We start from the raw sequence: 6,951 nt of genomic DNA, 5'->3' as shown, positions 1-6,951 counted from the left end.
TTTTGCGTGTTTATGGAATAACTATTTCGAAATTCGTGCATAATTTCTTATAGATATGGTTAAGTTGGAAAAAAAATTTCAAAGTCTGTTGGCCAAAAATAAAAACTGAAAAAATTTCGCAAAAATTTTAGACACTGTATTCATTAGGATTGAGCGATACACGTTGCTTCTCCCATTATTCTTTCTGTATACGCCTTTGTCTTAAACCCCCCCCCCCGAAACTGAAACCTAGCTACGCCCGTGAAGTACATAAAAACACATAGGCAGTTTTTGTGGTTTTTTCCTAGTTTACTATGCTACTTAAAACAATGATTTGAAAAGAGTAAATATATATCAATTTTTTCCTCAAGTTCCCTAACTTTTGAAGAGCACAATATATTCTAGTGCATTTTCTATTTCCGTTTATTGGGTGTTTTTTTTTGCAATATTCTTCTCAAAAATTTCTAATTTCTTTAGTTCTGATGATCAGAGCTTAATTTTGAACACAGATTCAAGTTGGAGCAAATTATTTAAAAATCTATTTATCAGGGTGCAGCTGGAAATTTAATTTTCATCACGCGCAATCACCTGAGCTTGTTTACGTAAATTAGTATGTGATCTCAGATGTCCGTGCTTTAGTTCCAAATGACGGATGTTATGCCTTGTTGAAGAGAATTTTCGAAAAGAAATGTAAGTTTTATTGATTTTTTTCATATAATCTTTGTGATAATTTGTCTTTACTATATTTTTCGGTTTTTTTTCATTCTTCACTTATCGAAGTGAAAACGGCTTGGAAATGCAAAATATGGTTTAAGGTCATAGAGTATATTTGTGTTATTCAGAACCATGACGTAGCGTATCATCATGAATTATAGTATTTCCTACTTTGCGCATCCTGAAAAGACGAAATTCTCTGTTTCGAATTGCTTGCTCTGGAGAATAGCTTGGATTATTTTTATTATTTTATTAGTTTCTGATTACTATTTCTTATAGGTATTGCTGATATTGAATGATTGATTATCCAATACATTTTTATAATTATTATTTTTTTAGAAGTACCTATAATAGCTGATGGATACTGGTACCCAGGGGGGTGAAACTCGTAGTACTAAATTGGAAACAAATATTCTATGCGCCTACCTAACAGAGAATGAAAGAGATAGAAGATGTATGGTTATCTCTGTCGCTCATGATAAGAAGGATAATGTTCCAAAATCCAAATTGACATTCGACAGTTGCAGTTATAACCAAACATTTTCGGATAGTAGTATTGAAAAATATTCAACATTCGTTGAAAAAAAAAAATTTTATCCGTTAAGACTGATATTAGATATTATGTTAATTTATTTTTTGTTTGAAAAACCAACATTTTTATTATTTATCTTTGTGAGTATTAAAAAAAAATCAATTTGTGCAATAAAAAAAATTTTTAAATCTTCTGATCTTATATTATGTTATTTGTTTTTAGTTTGAAAAACCAAACATTATTTGGTATTTAAAAAAACTCAACATTTCAATTCAATTTCAATACCAAAATTATTATTTGTGATATATTTATTAGAGATTTGTTTTTTTACCGATGGTGTTTTTTAGTCAGTAAGAATCTGACACTACTGTTTGAGTGCGGACCCTTGCAGTGTCTCCTGTGAGGAAGGATCCTCTCAGGCAGCTGTACAAAGCTTTATTGTGTTTGCATTGTGCAATTGATGCAAGATATTTCACCTATAAAAAAAAAAAACTTATTATTGATCATAAAATTGTTGAATGAATTCGTTGACATTCTAATATCTGTTTACAGGTCTGCACAACTTTTGGTCTAGTCTAAGGATTGAAATGAGTGCCTCAAATCTTCGATGGACGACTCCATTGGTTATGTACATCCTAAAATGGCTGTTTGATTACTATATCATCAATTTTTAACAGAATTATAAATGATTGAATGAATTTGACCGGTAAAGGTCAATAATTAATCATGGAAAACCCATTTATTAGTTGCCGACGTGAAGCCAACATACTTTAAAATCCCATATATCGCAGACCTCTCACAAAAAGCTCGTCATTTTTCAAAATACGAAGGGGTTGCAATTGCTTTGAAACCAGAGAACATCAAAATAGATAATTTTTTTACACTTTCATAGACTTAAGTTTATATTTAATATTGTATTCCTTCTTTCAGAGCCCTGAAGGTATAACGAAACTGGTCGGCAACTAATAAATGGGATTTCCATGATTAATTTTTGACCTTTACCTGCTAATTTCATTCAATCGTACAGTCATTATCAACCAACAATATTATAAATTATGTACTGTATTTCTGTTTGTTCCATGTAGTGTGTCCATTGAAATATTAGATAGAAGTCAAATAATATAGAGTGAAATCAATTTTTGTTTTTTTTTACTAGTAGAATTAAAGGCCGCTGACATTTCAAACTTTCCTGCGGTAATTTCAAATTTTCCCGCCCTGAAGAAAGCCTATTTCTCACTTTGCCCGTTGGTGTCGCTAGTGCGGACCTAATCAAGATGGCGGCTATTTTGTTTCCACAGATTAGTAGGGAGATTGCATTTCTTATTATTAGTATTCTGTGCTGGTACCTACCATGTTGGAACATAAGTTTTCAATTCTCACTGATGGTAATTCTTTCTTCTTGGGGAGTTTGGGAAGAATAAAAAGGCCAACAGGATACAATAAAGTAAGAGACTAATACTGGATTCTCCCAATATTCTTCTTTTTAAGGCCTTTATCATTCAAATGTTTCCAACAGAATTATCAGGTAAAAAACTCAGTTTTGTTAATGTTGGTTGTGATGAACGTCATTAAATTTGAGATTTCAAGTTCCTAATATGTGTGATGCAGAGATATCAAGTAAAGAGAGGAATCGAACATTTTCATTAATTTATTATTAATAGATTCTATGGTCTAAGTCAAGACAAAATCACTAAGCTCCGCTATAGGGATCGAATGTGTATTTTTTGGCAAGGATCACTGAGTGTCAAACTGATGATTCCATCAGTGATCCCTGTATGAAACACTGAAATCCTCAGGGAGAGGGCGCACTTCGTCGAACATAAAAGAGATATTGGTAGAACATGAATCTTCTCAAATACCACTCCTCTCTCCCAGATGGCGCTACCCATATCATAACTTCACGTCGTGATGATATCCCTCTTGAGGTACTGAATATTTAAAATTCAAACATTACATTCTCTCAATTGATATTATTGAACATCTCACAGAAAACTAATCTGATGAAGAATTCACAAATGATCAGTGTTTATTTATTAACGTTTTATTATGAGTAAACACAAATTGGATTACGTTTAGTGTAAGAAGCTCATTAAAGGAGTGCCTCAGCAGGTTTTTGTCCTTCATTCTGGAAAAAAGCAATTTTATGAAGAATAATCTATAGTTCCGTTGTAACATAACTGGTGGTGTAGACACCGTTTCCAAAAAACATATCCTTTTGTTTCGCATAGGTACAAAAAAAACAAATTTTCATTCAAGTAAATATTTTCAACGAATTGGTTGTTTATAATTTCGAATCTTGATATCTTCAATAGTTCTTACTCGGCAATGTTTATCTGTATTTCTCAGATCAATCAAATTTGTAGGCAAAGGAAAGAAATCATAATACAAACCTGCTCCAGTCATTTGAATCTGCTTTAAAGTGAGTTGGTTTTCTGCTCTTCTAAGAATTTAATCGATTCGATTGTGACTTGAAAAAAAATGTGAAGAGTTTGACCAATACCCTAACCAATAAGTCCTCAGAATATCGTAAATAGTGTAGAAAAATTTGCAGATAACCTTATGACATGCAGTTACATTGTTAGGATTTAAAACTAATTTGCACACTGTTTATTCCTAAAGGCCTGTCGTCGACTTAATTCAAAGTTCTTCTATTTTAGAAGTACTTAAACTTAAAGATTAAAAATTTGTTTAGGTTTTCCAGAAATCAGCCTCTCGAAACTGTAACCAGTTCAATCATTTGTTCTCTATATACTTTGCTAAGCAAAAGCAACATTCCAACAGCTTTGTCAAATCTGGCAACATCTATGGGAGCCTCGGTTATGATTTCCTTAGGATATAGATCTAACTTGTCTGGAAGTGAGCTTCTAAGGCTGGTCAGTTCTGGACATATACTCAGTCTATGTTCAGCTGTTTTTTTCTTTGATCCAAGAAGCCCGTAAATTTTATCTACAGATGGTCCATTTGGTTTAGAAGCTAACTTTCTCAAAGAACTTAAGCCTAACTTGGTCTGCATGTCTCCTCCCTTCAAACTTAATCTTTTCAACCCTGGTCTCGTCCCAAGGGTCTTTCGAACAAGCACACTAACACAAATCCTTACAGCATAAGATTCACCTGAGTTCGTGACAAGCAGCTATAAGAAGGGAGTTTTTTCAAATGTTGGCATCTTCTTGCTACCTTCTCGGCCTCTTATGCGCGTTCTTCTAGACCTTTCGATAGTTTCCACATACCCTTATGGCAGCCAGCAGCCAGCTGGCTGGCTGCTCTGCTTTTCTCCTAGTGTTGCTCATTCTGCTAGATTATGTCGCTTGGAGTAGTAGAGATTTGAAGATGTTTCATGGAGTGGGAAAGGTATTGTCAATAATGTGGGGTTTGGGGGAACATGGGATTGTTGAGGTATGGGGAATGTAGCAGGTTGAGACATTTTCTAGTCAGTCTAGTTTCACTTTCTACTTTACAGCAGGCAGTTATTTTTATTATTATTTGAACTGGGGTCGTTGTGGCTCGGTAAGCCTTCCGGGAACTGCGACCATGTAGATCTTTTGTTCTCTACCCTACTCATTCATGGAAACCCAAGGAGGTCGTCAATGACGTTGATAAAACTGACAACATCCTTAGGGGCCTTGGCCGTCACCTCTCGGGTATCCAGGATCGGCTTCCCTATATGAATGGTTTGTCGGCCAGCCAGCTCTGGACACTTGCATACCATGTGTTCAGCTGTTGCTGCTTCTGATCCAGAGAGCCTGCAAATCTCATCTGCTCTCTTTCCCATACGGTACAAATGATGTTTGTATCGACAGTGCTCCTTTCACAGTCTCACCATCACCCGAAGCTCAGCTCGTGACAGCTTCAAGAGCTTTCAGGCGTAGGTAGGTGAAATCATCACGAATTTCTTGGACTGAGTAAGTCCAGAAGTGTGTATCTATTGGATTATCCTGTTATTCAACTCCCATTGCCTTATATTAATCTTTTCCTAGCCCACAGAAAGCCTCAGGATCAGCAGATGTTAACCTTGATGCACTTTTGCAAGTTCATCGGCATTTTCGTTTCCTACAGCAGGCAGTTGCTACAAGGCCTTCCACCACGGCAAGGTGCTGACCTCGGGAGAGACCTCACAGTCTCCTACCGTAGTTAGCAATTTCATAGTTGGGATCAAAAAACCTTGCCGCCTCCACCTATCTTCTTCTTCTTCGTCTTAATTTAAGCCTAGGGCTTGTATATTCCACTTTAGTCCTTGGTGGATGTAGATATCCAGGAGTCTTCCCAGCGCTTAGGGGGTCTGCCGACTAGTCTTCTGGTACCTATCTTCTTAAACCGAAACCAATGCACTGCTCTACATATTCCTAGACCTAATGGTTCATTTCAAATGATTTCCTTCTATCCAACCACATAAGACTACTTTTTTAGATCAAGGTTTCGTTATCAATTAGCTCAATCTTATTTGTGCCGAAAGAGGGGTTTCTCCTCACATATGACATCGGAAAAAAAAGGGTCGGAACCATATTTAAATGAATCGAGGATACGTCTCCTCTTCAAACAAAGAAATTGGCCTACGACCGATCTGGCGCATCGATCACAATGGCTCACAGGCCGATATACAATTTTCGACAGGAAATTCACACGAGTTGCGTTGGACCCGATAGAGGATAATGCCCGCCCAGGTATATATAAGTTTAAACCGCATCATCAAGGCAAAATACAAAAAAGAGGTCTCTCTTTCCCTCTCTCTCCTGGCAGTTGTTAACAATCACCGCGAAGTTTAGAAGGAACCGGTGGAAGAACAGATGATACTCGGCATTGGGAGGCTGATGGAAGGAATCTTGATGATCTGAACAGAAAGGTCCTCGGACAGAATAAATAAAAAAAAAAAGGTTGGGTGCAGGTCAGCCTTGTGGGTCTAGAATGCGAAAAAGGTTGCGGATTTCACCCAAAGTCTTATTATTTGGACGTCAATCAGTTGAACGATCGAAATTTTGGGACCACCGGAATTGAAGGATATACTAATTTCATTTTAACACACTACAAAAATTTTATGGCTCGATAAATTTTGTATCATAAATTATTTAGTTAAAAAGACCGCTGTAGGAATTATTTTTATCGGTATGTTGGCAAAACTGTCTTCCAGACTCACGCAGAATTTTAGAGTTGTTCATCATTTAATTTTTTTTGCAAAGGTATATAAGTTACATACATTATTTAAGAAATTATAGGTGAAAATCTGAAATTTTGAAAAAAAAGAATGGATGAAATTTCCGAGGCTGCAACTTTTCCTGGACGTAAGCTACAGCCTTGAAACCTCACCACGTTTCAGATCAGAACACGATGTTCAAAAAACGTTTTCATTTGAGGAGTCTGTGACGAATAATTTAGGAGATATAACGATTTTTCGATGGAAATTCAATTTGTTCCCAAATTTAGAGTTCAAATTTACCTCGAAACTGTGAGCTCTACGAAGAATCGGTGAGCGGTGGCAGGATTCACGATCCCTGGTTAGCCGGATTTCAATCTCACCTGAAAAAATTTTATCCAAAAATTTTCGTAAAATTTTCCATACCTAACTCTTAGAATATTGAAAAAAAATAAGAGTTCCTTCATGGGAGCGTTGTATCATTTTATTGATCGAGTCGATTATGTAGATCACGAAAATGCTTGCAGTTGGGTGATGAGTACATTATTTCAGGAATTAGAGGTAAAAATCTGAAATTTTCGAGAAAAAACTTGATAACATT

The 6,951-nt window shown here is 35.9% G+C and overlaps 1 long non-coding RNA gene across 1 annotated transcript; it reads left to right on the top strand.

The window, feature by feature from the left end:
- The first annotated feature begins 1,072 nt into the window (after nt 1-1,072).
- Nucleotides 1,073-2,361, top strand: LOC123675873. Its single transcript, XR_006746822.1, has 2 exons — nt 1,073-1,365; nt 1,778-2,361. It is a non-coding gene; the product is annotated as an uncharacterized LOC123675873 (long non-coding RNA).
- The last annotated feature ends 4,590 nt before the right edge of the window (nt 2,362-6,951 follow it).

The sequence above is a fragment of the Harmonia axyridis genome, chromosome 3, assembly GCF_914767665.1.
Source record: "Harmonia axyridis chromosome 3, icHarAxyr1.1, whole genome shotgun sequence".
Classification (NCBI taxonomy): Eukaryota; Metazoa; Arthropoda; class Insecta; order Coleoptera; family Coccinellidae; genus Harmonia; species Harmonia axyridis.
Note: the sequence above shows the minus strand (reverse complement) of the source record. Positions and strands in the feature narration are given on the sequence as shown.